At 35.0% G+C, this 19,616-nt stretch overlaps 1 pseudogene; it reads left to right on the top strand.

Annotated features, from left to right (window-relative positions):
- Window positions 1-18,924: 18,924 nt before the first annotated feature.
- On the top strand, window positions 18,925-19,294 carry LOC109499406 (annotated as a pseudogene).
- The last annotated feature ends 322 nt before the right edge of the window (window positions 19,295-19,616 follow it).

The following is a 19,616-nucleotide window of genomic DNA, read 5'->3' on the forward strand; positions in this document are numbered from 1 at the left end:
ATTGTTTTCTTGTGTTGGGGCTTTTAATATGTGGTGTTAGCTGCTTCTGCCTGGAAACAAGACCTTCCAAATCTCAGTGCACTACAACAATTGCGCATTTCTTTCTCTTTTTCCTGCTTTATGTGGCCTCTTCATTCTAGCCTTTAAAGAACAGGCCCTATCTCAGATATTTACTTTCATAACAATGAGGAAAAAATAAAAGAACTATATGTCTCATGAAAGTTTGATGGCACATGTCTGTTTCTCTTTCCATTCCCAAACAACTCACACATCCATGCCTGAGTTCAAGTGTGGAGTGCATGTGCTTTTCCCTCATAGAAAGGGTCAGTAGGTAATTGGGGGAAATAACACAAAAAAACATATCCTTTCAGTGTTCAAGGCCACTTGGATTGTTTCCATATTTTGATCATGGATAATGATTCTATGTAGCATTAGAAGCTATTTTATGCTTCCTCTGTTGCATATCTACACAGCTTGAGGATGCAAATCTTCAGTTCTAACAGTTGATGTCAGATTTGCAGAGTTGTAGCGAATCACTTCTTCACTGACAGTATGTATATTTCATAATTTTCCATTCTTTTCAGGACTTTTCAGAAGATGAGTCCAAACACTTTAATGAGGTGAAAGAAAGTAACTCTTAATATGTACTCATATAAAGAATGAGATTATCTTTTAAAATGACAGTAAAATAAAGGTACTTTCAAGAAAGCAAAACGGTTTATCAACACACTCATGTAAAAATTTCTAATAAGTAGTTAGACTCAACTTAGTTGGAAGACAAGGAAATCTATGCCCCAATAAGAGCAGGTAAGGCAGAATATAAGGAATAAGAGGCAAATTATCAATAGACCTTGTAATAGCAACATGGAGGAATTGTTCTATGTTTTATACTTTCCCAATTAAATATATACCATCGTCATTATCTGGAATAAAAACAAGCAAGAAGAGAAAAAGTGAAATAATAATTTAGAAAAAGTGACACAGTGAGTGTCCTTAGGAAAAATTGTATGATGCAGTACTGGGTTGAATAATGTCCCAGAGAAGTTCACATCCCCTAAAACCTGTGAACATGACCTTATTTGGAAATAGTTATTGTGTGTGGTGTGTGTGTGTGTGTGTGTGTGTGTGTGTGTGTGTGTGTGTGTTTTGTCAGGTGCAATCAAGTTAAGATAAAGTCATGTTGGATTATGGTGGTCTCTAATACAATATAATACTATACTCCTTATAAGTAAAGAGAAACGTGGACAAAGAAATACACAAAAAGATGAGCATCACATAATGATGGAGACAGAGACTGAATTCACGCTACCACAAGCCAAGGAATTCAAGAATTGCCAGCAACTACGAGAAGCCAGGAAATATATAACTGAACATATTCTTCCTCTGAGCCCCCAAAAGAAATCAACTCTGAAAATACCTTGATTTTGGAAACCTGACTTCAAAATTGTGAAAGAATGAATTTTGGTTGTCTTAAGCCACCATGTCTGTCATAATTTGTTACAGTCACCCTAGGAAACCAACACACTTGCTCAGAAGCACTAATGATATAATCAGCCATCATAATTGTGTGCTTTCTTACCACCACCTACAGCTAGACAGAGTAAATGGAGAATTGAATTTAACAAGGGTTGGATTACGCCAGTTTAGTTCAAAACAGAAAATAAAGGGCAAATGAACTACTGAAATATGCAAGGTTGTGAATACTATGATTGACAATGGAATCTAATGGCGCCAAAGTAAAATTAGACATGCATAGACTGAGAAAGAAATGGGTATTGCAGAATCATGGGATTTTAGGTAACAGATTTAAAATATTGCAATTGGGATTTTATAAAGAGTGAGATAGAAGAATACACAGTAAAATTATTTAAATTGAAATTATAGGATGTGGGGCATATTTATTCTCTTTGCCTCTCCTGATCTACTCTCTATCTTTCATGGTTATCTTTTCCCCAGGAGACTCACCTCTATGGACAATACTCACCACACTCTACGAATACAGATTAAGTCCAGCCAATGGGTAACCCAAACATAAAATCACCGTGGAAGAGAGAATAAGATCAGCATATCCCTTCTATGGACTATTTCTCTGTGAGATCCTTTTGACTGCTATATTTCTCAATTCAAGGACACTGTTCCTCTTTAGATAGTCTTCTCTGCATGACATCTTTTTAGTTTAGCCTCATCCTTGGGGCTTAAGAACAATAAACTCTGTTGCTACTAACCACATGCGTTTTCACTGTGATTAAGATTCCTCTATTCCCTTCCCATACTTTCTCAAATATCCATCTAATAAATAAATCTCCCATAAAGTATGTCAAATTTAATGGGCCTTATGCCTGTCAGGGCCCTGAATGACGCAAAGAGTAGATTTTTATTGCCAAGGACAAAGTCTTAAGAGAAAAAAAAATAGGGTAAAGATCAATGGTGGGCAAAAGAAGTTTTAGGAACTAAGTAGACAGTATGTTGAAAAACAGCATCTATGTAGTTATTGAAGCACTAAGAAATATATCAGTGAAAAATATTAAGAATTTATGGGGAATGAAATGGATGCTTAGGATGTATATAGCAAGAAAACATGGCCACTGATATCATCTAAGGCAAAAATGTTAATGTCAGGAGCCAGCGATAAGAATCAAGGAGAGCACATAGCTGACCTTGTCATAGACCAATGTGAGAGAAAATAGCTGTGCTTTATTTGTTGTTGTTGTTGTTGTTGTTTAACCAAATCTTTATTTTTGAGCAGTTAAGATTATTTCTCATCTAAGAGTAAACATTCTCATAATTACAATATTGTACTTACTTATTTGGTATAAATTCCCAGAAATGAGAATTGAAATTTCTGTGTCAAACAGAAACCATTTTTTAAAATATTTATTTATTTTTGAGAGAGAGAGAGAGAGAGAGGGAGAGAGTGCATGTACAAGTGGGGGAGGGGCAGAGAGAGAGAGACAGAATCTGAAGCAGATTGGCCACCAAAGGGCCAAGCAAAAAGGATTGTAGAGTATAAAGATGCACATGGATAAAGGCTATGATCTCTGTTAACTTGTATGACATTATATTAAAAGATATCTGTTTCTTAATAGAAGAGAAATAATATCACAGTCTTAATTTGTACACACAAGTTGATTTTGTTTGTTTTTCTCTCAACTATTTGTGGTTTATTTTTGTACTCTAATCCCCCTCCCTTACTTCACCCATACCCCAACCCACCACTCCTCTGGTAACCACCAATTTATTCTCTATAGTTAAGAGTCTGTTTCTTGCTTTGTCTCTCTTTTTTTTTCTTTGCTCATTTATTTTGTTTCTTAAATCCCACATCAGTGAGATCATACGGTACTTGTCTTTCTCTGACTCACTTATTTCACTCAGCATTATACTCTCTAACTCTATCCATGTTGTTATAAATGGCAAATTTCATTCTTTTTTTTCTCTTTTCAAGTTTTTTTAACCAGATATTCTGAACTTTTTCACCAGATGTCTGAAATTATCCCCTCTTTTCAAGTTTTTATTTAAATTCCAGTTAGTTAACATGTAGTGTGATATTAGTTTGAGGTATAGAATTTAGTGATTCATCACTTACAACACCTAGTGCTCATCACAAATGCCCTCCTTAATCCCCATCCCCTATTTCTCCCACCACCTCACCCACATCCCCTTTTGTAACCCTCAGTCTGTTCTCTGTAGTTAAGAGTTTATTTCTTGGTCTGCCTCTCTTTCTCTTTTTTACCCCCTCTTTTGCTCATTTATTTTGTTTCTTAAATTCCGCATATGAATGAAATCATATGGTATTTGTCTTTCTCTGAATGACTTATTTGGATTATAGTCTCTAGCTCCATCCATGTCATTGCAAATGGCAAGATTTTATTCTTTTTTATGGCTGAGTAATATTCCATTATATATATCTAACACACATCTTCTTTATGCATTTATCTATCGATCGACATTTAAGAAGCCATGTTATAGAAGGTTTCTGAGAAATATATTTCCTCGGAGAAATACAGGTTCAGAAAAAGTAATAACGTTCCAGTATTACTTTACAGTTCAATGAAAGTATTTCAAACATTGTTATCATAGAACATGTACTCCTTTCTCTTATTTGAACAAATGTTTTTATGAAAGGGTTAACAAAGTATGTCAAATATCTGGTAGAGTACCTGGCACAAATTAAGCAAGAGATAATTAATTGTTCAATTTTCAATAAATTTCCAGAAAGTCTACTGAAGAGCAATAAAACACAGGGGTAATCTTAATCAGAAACATATTTGAGTCATCAGAAGAAAAGAATACAATTATTTGTAATCATAATGGGAAAGTTTTTAATAAATGGTAAAATATACTACTTTTAACTGTAACAACTAAATCTACCTCAATCTATATGTTTGATGAAATACAACTCAAAACCTAAAACAGTTATTTTGAAATATAAGAAGTGCTTTATAGAGTTTACCTTTCAAAGAAAATTATAAATGGTATAAGAAGAGCAAAAGCAACTGAATATTTTTTAAGAAAATAAAAACAAGCCATATTTTGAATATATAAGCTTCTCCAATTTATTCAGAAAACAAAATCCAATGACACACTATTTTTGAGAACTATGAAAAAGTTTAATAAGGGAATATAAAAACAAAACAAAGTGATAGATATAAACCAAGATTATTATTTCAATATAAGAGCAAGAAATTAAGATTTATAGCTCTTTAAATTCTCAATTGACTAAAAAATCTTTAATAAATACTTTATAAAATATAACATAGGCTTATAATAATCAGAATGACCACAAATTTGCAAAGAATGTCATTTCAAGGGTACAGCAATTACAGCCCCAAAACAAAGAGCAAATGCCAAACTTCTTTTGGGCTAGGCCAATTTTTTCACTATACATAGCAGGAATAATTTATTATCTCAATAAATATATTTTTTAACACACTTTACATGTTAAAATATGCACTGTTAAGAAGGTTAATAATAAATGATTTTGTAAATGTTATACATGCTTTTGAATGATTCCAAAATATTTTCACTATTCACCCTACATACATGCTTGTAGCAAGCACTGAGTCTCAGATACAAAATTCTAATACTTGCACATCATGGTTGAAGCACTAGGTGTTATATAAAGAGTATTACTTAACAAAATACCTTGTAAATTAAGATTGTTTTCTGGAATATTTGTACTAGTTCAATTGTTAATCCAGAATATTTTCTACCAGATTATTTTCCTACTATGTTTGCAGATAGTTGCTGTGCTTGTTAACCATTTTCACCATAGTGCTGTTTTCATCACCTCAGTGCTTATTTGTATAAGGCATAAGTGTTTATACTTTACAAGTATGTGGATTAAAAATAGATCTGCTTCAAAATACAAATCTGAGGGTACCTGGGTGACTCAGTCAGTTGAGTGTTTGACTCTTGATTTTGGCTCAGGTCATGATCTCATGGTTGTGAGATCAAGCCCTGCATTGGGCTCTGTGCTGAGTGTGTAGCCTGCTTAGGATTCTCTCTCCCCTTCTCTCCACTCCTCCCCTATCCATGCTTGAGTTCTCTCTCTCTCTCTCAAAATAAATATATCAACATTAAAAAAAAATGCAGATGTGCAGATCAGTCAGAGGGATTTTCCTCTGCATGTCGTACCCCAGTGTTCAGGCTGAAGGGGTAGCAACTCTAGAGAATGTTCTTTTGACAGAAAAGAAGCTCCCACGGAGATGAACATATACTTTTAGAGTCTTAACACCTAGTTTTAGAACAAGCACAGTGTCACTTCCATCTCTATTTTTTCAGCTAGTGCTATTCACATGGAAAAATCCCCAAATCAATGAGCTAGGAAAGTATTCTCTTCCCCAGAGGGAGAGGGGGTGAGAAAAAATGAAATTTTGATTAAAAAACATTACTGTCACAGTTGTTCATAAAATATAATTACTTGGGATTGACTGAAAATTAAGGTGAAACCAACTTATCTTTCTAAAGAAATAAGGGAGTTTTTCAGTGATCAAATTAAATGAATATAGATAATATCTGTGCTTAAATGAGATTTGTCTCAAGTCACAACAATGAAAAATCTTATTGTTTTAAAGTAATATATCTCAGTAAATACACTTTGCATTTTTTCTTGTTGTTGTGGGAAGTAGGACCAAGTAAAGATTTTAGGGGAAAATAATTTAGGAAAAAGAATTAGAAAAAAAACCTCAGTGAATATTGGAGAAATTCAAGTGATCAAACTAATCATACCTAACTATGAATGAAAAAAAGGGGTTCCCAGTACATAATGTTATTGACAGACCCTATAATAACTGCATACACACTTTTCAGAATTATTTCTACTTATTAAATATCTACCAAAAAGTGACAATTGTGATATTACTGGCTTTCATTTGGGGACCCAAATCTGATGCTATACTTTCAAGGTTATTTTCTGCAAAATTTGTTCAACCATGAAAGACACCAGGTTACTGTTCATAACATATGCCTGTGGCTGCAACATCTCAGTCCTGACAGGTCTGAAAATATAAGGCCTTTGGCAGAAAAATCTATCTCATTAGCTTTTCCATTTGTATGAATATTGTTAAGTGTTTGGGTTATACTACTTTCATCATACAGATGGAATAACAATCAAATATTAGAATGTGGCCCTCTCTTTTCTGAAATATCCATTATATTATCATTAAACATTTCCTGTGGCATTCTTTGTCTAATTCAGTATCATATCTTCTTCCTAGAACTCACTTGTCTTATGCTGCTTCCATTATAGTACAGATATTAAAAACAGATAACCCTTATCAACTCTAAATCCAAACAATTACAAATTCAGAGTTAACGACATTACGCCCCTTTCCAAAATATCAACTGTGTAGTCAGTCAATAGACCTAAAGGATTAAAAAGTAGAGGATAAGACTCAAGTGTTCCTTTCTCCATTCCTAAGTCTTAGTTCTTTACAAATTGTCTAAATGCAGATATGTTCAGCAAAATTATATAAAGACTGTCATTGCCTTATTATGCAGTTATGCTTGTTTGGTGTCTCCCACAGATTTTGAGAATGGTGCTGTTGCTTCTGAATTTGCTGACTCAATTCCCTTAATGCCATGTCCTCTACTAATGCAAAATATCATTCTTCTTAACTCTTTTTTAAGAATTAATTACATCAGGGGCGCCAGGGTGGCTCAGTCAGTTACGCATTTGACTTTGGCTCAGGTAATGATCTCATGGCTAGAGAGTTAGAGTTCCCATCAGGCGCTGTGCTGATAGCTCAGAGACTGGAGCCTGCTTCCAATTCTGTGTCTCCAGCCCCTCCCCTGATCCCTCTCAAAAATAAATAAACATTAAAAAATTTTTAATTAATTATATCAATTCCAAAGAGGTAAAAATAATAATAGCTAACCATTGTGAAAGCTTACTATGTTGCAGGTATAATTCCAAAGACTTTAAATGTATTAATAATTAACAGATGCAACCCCTAGTAGGTTACATGTGATAATTTTCTCCACTTTATTGAGGAAATTGAGGAATAAAATATCTGTAACTTTCTTGGTGTGGCACAAGCTGGATTGCTATTTAATTTACTATTTTTTTTATACTTTGGCTAACTTCAAATGGAGAACATGGGTGAGTTTATGGAAGTTAAAGAGTCAGGGGTGATATGGGAGCAAATATAAAATAATCAGTGTTTAGATATTAAAATAATTGTTTATGTATGTGTGTTCATGTACATTAGTGTGTTTATATAGAAATTACCTATTTGGGGTGTTTGGAGATTTATAAAATCATATTAATAATGTGTTTCATGTTTTTAAAAATCTACAACAGAGTGGCTAATCTCAGATATAGAGTTTCTTTAGAGATTTATACATATTTTCCAGTGTCTGAAGGTCAGCAAGGTGTCATAGAGTACATGGTAGTAAAGTATTCAAACATTTTCATCTTCATAAACGGCCTTTCAGTTAGCAGTTCTGTTGAAATATGCTAGCATTTCTTGAGCATTCAGGAGTTTATTATCTTCTAAATATCAGTTCATTACATACTTTTGTAAATATTGTTGCTTCATAAAGAGTACACATTCCTGTCATATGATTAGATTATATAATGAAGGATGTTTAATCCTCATGTATTGTTAAGCGTAGGGAAAAATACATTTTTCAGAGGAATAAGAAAGTAAAAATGCAACTCTCTACAACAATGTTAGAAGGTTCAGAATATCTTATTGTTATGTCATAAAAAGCCTTGGAGAGAGATGACAATGTGAACATACTTTGTGAGCTAATATATTTAACTACTTTACTCTTTTTTTATCTCATTTTTTATTATATGAAATTTATTGTCAAATTAGTTTCCATACAACACGCAGTGCTCATCCCAAAAGATGCACTCTTCAATGCCCATCACCTACCCTTCCCTCCCTCCCACCCCCCATCAACCCTCAGTTTGTTCTCAGTTTTTAAGAGTCTCTTATGTTTTGGCTCTCTCCCACTCTAACCTCTTTTTTTTTTCCTTCCCCTCCCCCATGGGTTTCTGTTAGTTTCTCAGGATCCACATAAGAGTGAAACATATGGTACCTGTCTTTCTCTGTATGGCTTATTTCACTTAGCGTCACACTCTCCAGTTCCATCCATGTTGCTACAAAGGGCCATATTTCATTCTTTCTCAATTCCACGTAGTACTCCATCGTATATATAAACCACAATTTTTTTATCCATTCAGCAGTTGAAGGACATTTAGGCTTTTTCCACAATTTGGCTATTGTTGAGAGTGTTGCTATAATCATTGGGGTACAAGTGCCCCTATGCATCAGTACAGCTGTATCCCTTGGGTAAATTCCTAGCAGTGCTACTGCTGGGTCATAGGGTAGGTCTATTTTTAATTTTTTGAGGAACCTCCACACTGTTTTCCAGAGTGGCTGCACCAATTTGCATTCCCACCAACAGTACAAGAGGGTTCCCATTTCTCCACATCCTCACCAGCATCTATAGTCTCCTGCTTTGTTCATTGTGGCAACTCTGACTGGCGTGAGGTGATATCTGAGTGTGGTTTTATTTGTATTTCCCTGATAAGGAGCGACGCTGAGCATCTTTCCATGTGCCTGTTGGCCATCTGGATGTCTTCTTTGGAGAAGGGTCTATTCATGTTTTCTGCCCATTTCTTCACTGGGTTATTTGTTTTTCGGGTGTGAAGTTTAGTGAGCTCTTTATAGATTTTGGATACTAGCCCTTTGTCTGATATGTCATTTGCAAATATCTTTTCCCATTCGTTGGTTGCCTTTTAGTTTTGTTGATTTTTTCCTTTGCTGTGCAGAAGCTTTTTATCTTCATGAGGTCCCAATAATTCATTTTTGCTTTTAATTCCCTTGTCTTTGGGGATGTGTCAAGTAAGAAATTGCTGCGGCTGAGGTCAGAGAGGTCTTTTCCTGCTTTCTCCTCTAGGGTTTTGATGGTTTCCTGTCTCACATTCAGGTCCTTTATCCATTTTGAGTTTATTTTTGTGAATGGTGTAAGAAAGTGGTCTAGTTTCATTCTTCTGCATGATGAAGTTTTCCCAGAACCATTTTTTAAAGAGACGGTCTTATTTCCATTGGATATTCTTTCCTGCTTTGTCAACGATTAGTTGGCCATACGTTTGTGGGTCTAGTTCTTGGGTTTCTATTCTATTCCGTTGGTCTATGTGTCTGTTTTCGTGCCAATACCATGCTGTCTTGATGATGACAGCTTTGTAGTAGAGGCTAAAGTCTGGTAATGTGATGTCTCCTGCTTTGGTCTTCTTCTTCAAAATTACTTTGGCTATTTGGGGCCTTTTGTGGTTCCATATGAATTTTAGGATTGCTTGTTCTAGCTTTGAGAAGAATGCTGGTGCAGTTTTGATTGGGATTGCATTGAATGTGTAGATAGCTTTGGGTGGTATTAACATATTAACAATATTTATTCTTCCAACCCATGAGCACGGAATGTTTTTCCATTTCTTTATATCTTCTTCAATTTCCTTCATAAGCTTTCTATAGCTTTCAGCATACAGATCTGTTACATCTTTGGTTAGATTTATTCCTAGGTATTTTATGATTCTTGGTGGAATTGTGAATGGGATCAGTTTCTTTATTTGTCTTTCTTTTGTTTCATAATTAGTGTATAAGAATGCAACTGATTTCTGTACATTGATTTTTTATCTTGCAACTTTGCTGAATTCATGTATCAGTTCTAGCAGACTTCTGGTGGAGTCTATCAGATTTTCCATGTATAATATCATGCCATCTGCAAAAAGGGAAAGCTTGACCTCATCTTTGCAAATTTTGATGCCTTTGATTTCCTTTTGTTGTCTAATTGCTGATGTTAGCACTTCCAACACTACGTTAAACAACAGCGGTGAGAGTGGACATCCCTGTCGTGTTCCTGATCTCAGGGGCAAAGCTCTCAGTTTTTCCCCATTGAAGATGATATTAACTGTGGGCTTTTCATAAATGGCTTTTATGATGTTTAAGTATGTTCCTTCTACCCCGACTTTCTTGAAGGTTTTTATTGAGAAGGATGCTGAATTTTCTCAAATGCATTTCCTGTATCGATTGACAGGATCATATGGTTCTTATCTTTTCTTTTATTAATGTGATGTATCACATTGATTGATTTGCGAATGTTGAACCAGCCCTGAAGCCCAGGAATGAATCCCACTTGATCATGGTGAATAATTGTTTTATATGCTGTTGATTTCGATTTGCTGGTATCTTATTGAGAATTTTTGCATCCATAATCATCAGGGATATTGGTCTGTAGTTCTCTTTTTTTTCTGGGTCTGTGTCTGGTTTAGGAATCAAAGTAATACTGGCTTCATAGAATGAGTCTGGAAGTTTTCCTTCTCTTTCTATTTCTTGGAATAGCTTGAGAAGGATAGGTATTATCTCTGCTTTAAACATCTTGTAGAACTCCCCAGGGAAGCCATCTGGTCCTGGACTCTTATTTGTTGGGAGATTTTTGATAACCGTTTCAATTTCTTCGCTGGTTATGGGTCTGTTCAAGCTTTCTATTTCCTCCTGATTGAGTTTTGGAAGAGTGTGGATGTGTAGGATTTTGTCCATTCTTCCAGGTTGTCCAGTTTGTTGGCATATAATTTTTCATAGTATTCCCTAATGTTTGTTTGTATTTCTGAGGGATTGGTTGTAATAATTCCATTTTCATTCATTATTTTATCTATTTGGGTCATCTCCCTTTTCTTTTTGAGAAGCCTGGCTAGAGGTTTATCACATTTCTTTATTTGTTCAAAAAAAACAAATCTTGGTTTCATTGATCTGCTCTACAGTTTTTTTTAGTTTCTATATTGTTTATATCTGTTCTGATCTTTATTATTTCTCTTCTTCTGCTGGGTTTGAGGTGTCTTTGCTGCTCTGTTTCTATTTCCTTTAGATGTGCTATTAGATTTTGTGTTTGGGATTTTTCTTGTTTCTTGAGATAGGCCTGGATTGCAATGTGTTTTCCTCTCAGGACTGCCTTCGATGCATCCCAAAGTGTTTGGATTGCTGTATTTTCATTTTCGTTTGTTTCCATATATTTTTTAATTTCTTCTCTAATTGCCTGGTTGACCCACTCATTCTTTAGAAGGGTGTTCTTTCACCTCCATGCTTTTGGAGGTTATCCAGACTTCTTCCTGTGGTTGATTTCAAGCTTCATAGCGTTGTGGTTTGAAAGTATGCATGGTATGATTTCATTCTTGTATACTTATGAAGGGCTGTTTTGTGACCCAGTATGTGATCTATCTTGGAGAATGTTCCATGTGCACTCGAGAAGAAAGTATATTCTGTTGCTTTGGGATGCAGAGTTCTAAATATATCTGTCAAGTCCATCTGATCCAATGTATCCTTCAGGGCCCTTGTTTCTTTATTGACTGTGTGTCTAGATGATCTGTCCATTTCTGTAAGTGGAGTGTTAAAGTGCCCTGCAATGAGCACATCCTTATCAATAAGGTTGCTTATGTTTGTGATTAATTGTTTTATATATTTGGGGGCTCCTGTATTCGGCACATAGACATTTATAACTGTTAGCTCTTCCTGAAGGATAGACCCTGTGATTATTATATAATACCCTTCTTCATCTCTTGTTACAGCCTTTAATTTAAAGTCTAGTTTGTCTGATATAAGTATGGCTACTCCAGCTTTCTTTTGACTTCCAGTCGCATGATAAATAGTTCTCCATCCCCTCACTCTCAATCTGAAGGTGTCCTCAGGTCTAAATTGAGTCTCTTGTAGACAGCAAATAGATGGGTCTTGTTTTTTATCCATTCTGATACCCTATGTCTTTTGGTTGGTGCATTTAGTCCATTTACATTCAGTGTTATTATAGAAAGATACGGGTTTTGAGTCATTTTGATGTCCATTTTGATGCCATGCTTGTAGCGATGTCTTTGGTACTTTGTCTCACAGGATCCCCCTTAGGATCTCTTCTAGGGCTGGTTTAGTGGTGACAAATTCCTTCAGTTTTTGTTTGTTTGGGAAGACCTTTATCTCTCCTATTCTAAATGATAGACTTGCTGGATAAAGGATTCTCGGCTGCATATTTTTTTCTGTTCATCACATTGAAGATCTCCTGCCATTCCTTTCTGGCCTGCCAAGTTTCAGTAGAGAGATAGGTCACGAGTCTTATAGGTCTCCTTTTACATGTTAGAGCACGTTTATCCCTAGCTACTTTCAGAATTTTCTCTTTATCCTTGATTTTGCCAGTTTCACTATGATATATCGTGCAGAAGATCGATTCAAGTTATGTCTGAAGGGAGTTCTCTGTGCCTCTTGGATTTCAATGCCTTTTTCCTTCCCCAGATCCGGGAAGTTCTCAGCTATTATTTCTTCAAGTACACCTTCAGCACCTTTCCCTGTGTCTTCCTCCTCTGGAATACCAATTATGCGTATATTATTTCTCTTTAGTGCATCACTTAATTCTCTAATTCTCCCCTCATACTCCTGGATTTTTTTTATCTGTCTTTTTATCAGCTTCTTCTTTTTCCATAACTTTATCTTCTAGTTCACCTATTCTCTCCTCTGCCTCCTGAGTCCGAGCTGTGGTATTGTCCATTTTATTTTGCAGTTCATTAATAGCATTTGTAGTTCCTCCTGGATGTTCCTTAGTCCCTTGATGTCTGTAGCAAGAGCTTCTCTGCTGTCCTTTATACTGTTTTCAAGCCCAGTGATTAATTTTATGACTATTATTCTAAAATCACTTTCTGTTATATTGTTCAAATTGTTTTGATCAGTTCATTAGCTGTCGTTATTTCCTGAAGGTTTTTTTGAGGGGAATTCTACCGTTTGTTCATTTTGGATAGTCCCTGGAGTGGTGGGGAACTTCGGGGCACTTCCCCTGTGCTGTCTTGAATAACTTGCGTTGGTGGGTAGGGCCGCAGTCAGACCTGATGTCTGCCCCCAGCCCACTGCTTGGGCCACAGTAAGACTGGTATGTACTTTCTTTTCCCCTCTCTTAGGGGCGGGATTCACTGTGGGGTGGCTAGCTCATCTGGGGTACTTGCACACTGCCAGGCTTGTAAAGCTGCGGTTCTGGCGTATTAGCCGGGGTGGATTGGCAAGGTGCACAGGGGTGGGAGGTGCAGGCTCAGCTCGCTTTTCCTTCAATGATATGCTTTGGGAGGGTCTTGTGGCACCGGGAGGGAGTCAGACCTGCCACAGGGATGGATCAGCAGAAGCACAGTGTTAGGTGTTTGCATGGTGCAAGCCAGTTCCCTGGCAGGAACCGGTTCCCTTTGGGATTTTGGCTGGGGGGTGGGCGAGGGAGATGGCGCTGGCGAGCACCTTTATTCCCAGCCAAACTGTGCTCTGTCATCCGGGGCTCAACAACTCTCCCTCCCTTGTCCTCCAGCCTTCCCGCTCTCTGAGTAGAGCTGTTAGCTTATAACCTTCCAGATGTCAAGTCCCGCTTGCTGTCAGAACACACTCCGTTTGGCCCCTCCGCTTTTGCAAGCCAGACTCGGGGGCTCTGCTTTGCCTTGGGCTGCCCCTCTAGCCCGGCTCCCTCCTGCCAGTCCGTGGAGCGCGCACCGCATCGCAGCCCTTCCTACCCTCTTCCATGGACCTGTGTCTACGCTTGGCTCTGGAGAATCCTTTCTGCTAGTCTTCTGGCAATTTTCTGGGTTATTTAGGCAGGTGTAAGTGGAATCTAAGTGACCCGCAGGACGCGGTGCGCTCAGAGTCCTTCTACGCCGCCATCTTCCAAGAAGCCTCTAACTCCTTTACTATTAAAATAGCTTTCACTCTTGCATACCCTTTGAAATAACAGGTGGGGCATAAAAATATGAAAACAAAGTATCCATTACTTCTGGGAACTTAGAACAGAACTAGTTCAGAAATATCAAATACATTCTCCTTGATATAGAGGAAAGATGACCTAAATAATAGCCCAAAGTCCAATTCATAGCTGCTTTTTACTAAAAACTTGTAATGACTAAAAAATAAAAGAGTAGGGGAGGTAAGCTGAACCGAACCAATAAGAGCGTCCACACTGATATGGCATTTTTAGGGTGAAAAAATAGCAGGTGGCTTCAATAGAAAATGTAATATATCCTTATGCACATGTGTCTTTAGATCCATTTCATTATAGTTTGGGCAAAGAAAAAAGATTATTTTTGTGCCATATTTCTGAAGATTTTTTTCTTATGAATTCAGAAATATTTTTCAGTAATGCTTAGAATTTTTGAAGAATCTCTGATCAGTGTGGATGTAAAATTGGTTCAGTTTTATACCACTTTTGTACATTCTGTAGTATCAAACAAGGTTGGTTGTAGAGTTACTTGGTTCATCATACTTATAGGTACTCACTATAAATGATTAGGGAACAATGTTCATTCCCGTATGTTTCCTTGGTGCTAGAATAACAAGTTCAAATCCATCAGAATCCATAGTTATGTTACTTCTTACAAAACAAAACCAAAACCAAAAACAAACTTCCATTATCTTCCTACATCACTCAGACTTAAAATCCAACACCCTGCATTGTCCTGCAAGGTTCTCACAATCAGGATTCTGCGGTATGCATAATTACCTCTTGGGCATCATTTCCTTTCTCCCTCTTACTCATTTCATCCAGTACCTCTTGCTCTCTTTCTGTTCTTCCTTCACTATAAGCATAATGCTGATTCATTTACCTGGAAAAAAGGATCCTCCTAGGTCCATCTGCCTATCTCTTGTCCTCCATCCCATTACATCTTTAATTGTCAATTGGTCAGTGAGGCGTTCTCAGACTACTTTTTTCTCTGACTACTTTAAATTGCAAGTAGTCCCCAGCATTCAATGTCCTCCTTCTTAGCTTTATTTTTATTCTTGCATCTATTATTTTTAATATACTGTATATTTTAATATTTATTATATTATATATTGTGTTTATTTTTATATAATATATTAATTATATTACATTATATTATAGTATATATTTATTGTATTATTCATTATATTATATTTATTATATCATATTTATTAGTATATTATATATTATTTTTATATTTAATATAATATTATATATTAATACTATATTATTTATTAATATTTATACAATATTACATATTAATATATTAAATATATACATTTAATATATATTATTTATTATATATTACTTAAAATTTATATTATATATTATATATATTTATTATATATACACAACTTATATTTTTATATAATATAATATTATTTATAATACTTATATATAAATATAGAAACAAATATATATTTACATATAATAATATAACAGTTATTAATTATTATATATTCAATATTTTTAATATTATTTAATATATAATGTACTATACATAATATATTATAACATTATTGTATTAATGTTTGGCTACACTGCAATATAAGCACTATGAGGACCGAGTTTACTAATACAATTAAATGTCTAGCACCGAGTGCTGCCTGATGAAACTTGTTCAACAAATAGTTTATTCCCCTAAAAATGAAAAAAAATACATTTTTGTACCAAAAATAACTATATACATTCGAGCACCTATAATATAAATTTACTTTAAGTTAATTGTTAGTATTTTTTTCTTTAATTCACTAAGTAACCTATCACTAACAGCATAAGAATGTGTGAATAAAACACACACACACACACACACATACACACACATATGAATTATTTTATTATTTAAACATATGTGAATTAAATCATTATTCAATTGAATCCCCAAAAAATATATTTCAGGAAACCCTCAAGACTAATTGCAGATGTAAAATGAGTATTGATGTGACCGTTCTATGTAAAAACTACTAACAAAATGCTATTTTTTAAGCACCAATATTTGTTACAAAAAGATAGATTTTATGAAATAAAACATGTGAATTCTTTGAACTATCTTTGGATTTTATATCAGACAGAGAAACTATGAAGTAGAGTGGAAAGAATGCCCTAAAGTGGTGTTGAAGTGAAAGTAAACCAATCCATAAAAATACCAGATTCATCATTAAATCTCTATTAAAAAATAATGAAAAATATGAGATAAAATCTGAAGAATTGGAGGTCACATTCTCTTTGTATTAACTGGTTAATAGTTTAATTTTCCTTATTCTCACTTCATTGATTGCTCCTTAAGGATATACTTTTAATAAGTTTATAAACCATTATAACCCTTGTTATATGTTTGAAAAGTGGCTTCCATAAATTTATCATCATTAAAAAGTAATACACAGACATAGTAGCACTTGTAATCATTTTTCACCTACATTACTCTTCATGAATTCTGTTCATAGGACATTCTACTCTAACAATCATTGATCAAGAATGTCTCTTAATGTTGAACAACCAACACAATAATTTAATGCAGAGTTTAATAAGACTTCTCTAGAGTGATCAACATGGATTTTCCTTTCTTAAGTAAATTCCAAAATATTGATATACAATTTTCTTTGCATTTTTTTAACCTTTCAACTTTTAGTAACATTTTTCTCTTAGGACTTGCTTGCCATTTATTTATTTGTTTATGATTTTGTTATTTATGTTCTAAATAGGAAATTATTTTTCTTTTAATAATAGCAATGAGAATGTATTTATATTTTATTGTCCCGAAACTTCAAATACTTTTTTGAATTAGTAATTCCTAAAATAAATTTAATATATTTTAATCACATTCTTTCCCTTGATTTTTAGTTTTAGGAGAAAATTATGTTTAATTATGGAGAAGTATGCCTCGTGTTTCTTTTCTATTCCCTCATTAGCATTAAATTCACAACACTAATCTTTGTTCCTAATTGGGCAAGAAAATTGAAGCAGCAATGGCAGAAATATGAAGATGCTTTTGATATGAGTATTTTCATTAGGAAATTAAAAATAAATAAAATATATAGTTTCTGTGGAAAAAATACAAACTACTTCAGACTAAGGCAAATTTCTAGTTATCTCGAGGGCTCTTTGCAGGTATTTGAGTAGAGGTAGCTGTTTTTAATTGGAATAAACCATACTAAATAAACCTCTTATAATTGTTTATTCTTTTAATCACACATGGTGACTTTTCCAAAGCTAATTATTTTCCCTTATCCAGAATGAATTTTCTGTGGCATCTAGTAAATTCTGATCAGTTTGTCTTCTGAAATGTTGATGTGTATTTGATGTTAATTCAAAGCATTATTTGAATATTTCTTTATATTCATCTTTAAGGTTCAAAAGCTGCCACATACATCAAATATCCTTTGAACAAAGAATGATGTGATAATGAGGGGGAAATGTGCTTACCAATTGCATAGGATATAATAGCATTGGCTCCCTGACCTGCATCAAACAAAGAAACAAGACAAAAGAAAGAATGAAAAGAAACTGCCAGGCATTGGATCAAATGAATTGGTTTCCTCACTAAATAAACAATTTAGAGCTCCTCATCACTTCTCAGTGCATGTTCACATGTCATCCCTGGTAACAGCTCAAAGCTGGTTTTGTGATGTCTCTGACTTGGTATCAGAGTTTCAGAAAATATCTTTTCTTCTTTTTTAAAGAACTTAGACTATGGATAAATAGCCTGTTAAACTATGCTGCAACTTTTTGTATTTGTACTGTAAAAGTTTTATCAGACTTACACATCTCATGTACATGTCCCCAACGTGAAGTCTTCCAGAAGTACAGAACAAACCATTTCCTCAATTTCAGTGCCAGATTCAATGACAAAGTAGATCTTCTAATTATTCTGGAAGTTAGTTAAGCTACTTTCCTTTCAAGTCAGACACAGTGTACCAAGAAAATAGGATGGGGAAACAGATTGGTTGGAATTTGCATTCCTTTATATGTTTCATTCATGAATTTCTATTTGGTCTTATCCAATTACCACCCCATTTTTCTGAATTTTGTTGGTACAAATTTGTTGGTACAAAATTACTTTTCAATCCAAATAGAATGGCCTCAGCTTCCATCCCTGGTCCTATCAAAAATCTCCTTCTACCATTACATCACTTCTGATGATGCCTCAAAAGTTGGTTATGTTCTATGACTTCACACCCCTGATATTTTTTTAATGTTTTTTTTTTATTTATTTTTGAGACAGAGCGAGACAGAGCATAAGCAGGGGAGGGGCAGAGAGAGAGACACAGAATCCGAAGCAGGCTCCAGGCTCTGAGCTGTCAGCACAGAGCCTGACGCAGGGCTCGAACTCACGGACTGTGAGATCATGACCTGAGCTGAAGTCGGATGCTTAACCCACTGAGCCATCCAGACGCCCCTTCACACCCCTAATATTTGTTATCAGACCCAGTTTCAGCTGTCACCTGCTAGAGCTGTCCTCTTTTGTCCATGTGTATGCTTTATTTCAGCTTCAATTTCTCAAAAAATAAAGACAAAAACAAAAAAATGCAAGTCTATATCAGTAATACTTTGAAAGTTTGAGGATAACAAGAATGTGGTGGGAAAGTAAAGATTAAAACCCATCTCTTTCCACCATCTTGGAACCTGCCTGGTGGGAACAAGACTCCTGAAATGACAAATATGTCTGGAATGCTGTAGTCCGAAGTCATTTGTGCTGGCTGTAAGTGGGGTCTCTGGAACCAGAGGGAGCACACAGCTCTTCTTAAAATTGAAGGTGTTTATGCTCGAGATGAAACTGAATTCTATCTAGGCAAAAGATGTGCTTATGTGTACAAAGCAAAGAACAACACAGTGACTCCTGGTGGCAAACCGAGTAAAACCAGAGTAATCTGGGGAAAAGTAACTCATGCTCATGGAAACAGTGGCATGGTTCATGCCAAATTCTGAGGCAACATTCCTGCTAAAGCCATTGGTCACAGAATCCGTGTGATGCTGTACCCCTCAAGGATTTAAACTAACTGAAAAGTAAATAAATAAAGGTGTAGATTTGAAAAAAAAAGATTAAAGCCCAAATCAGAACAAAAAACAAATTAAATACTAGTATTCTTCCAAGTTCCTTTTTCATCTTTCACCCTTGACAATTGATAATTCTTATCATTCCTGATTATCCCCAAATCCAACTTTTCCAACATTATGTGGATATTTTCCCCCTCAATAGCCATTTCCAAATTCCTAAAAATATCTTTTCTGCAGAGTTTTGAGAACCCAATTTGTGCATTTTTTACTATGTTATATGAAGTGACGTAATTTTTAAATTGCTTTTCTGTTTTAATTTCAGTATACCTTCTTCCCCATACAAATAAATAACAACA

Source organism: Felis catus, chromosome B1, assembly GCF_018350175.1.
Source record: "Felis catus isolate Fca126 chromosome B1, F.catus_Fca126_mat1.0, whole genome shotgun sequence".
Taxonomy (NCBI): Eukaryota; Metazoa; Chordata; class Mammalia; order Carnivora; family Felidae; genus Felis; species Felis catus.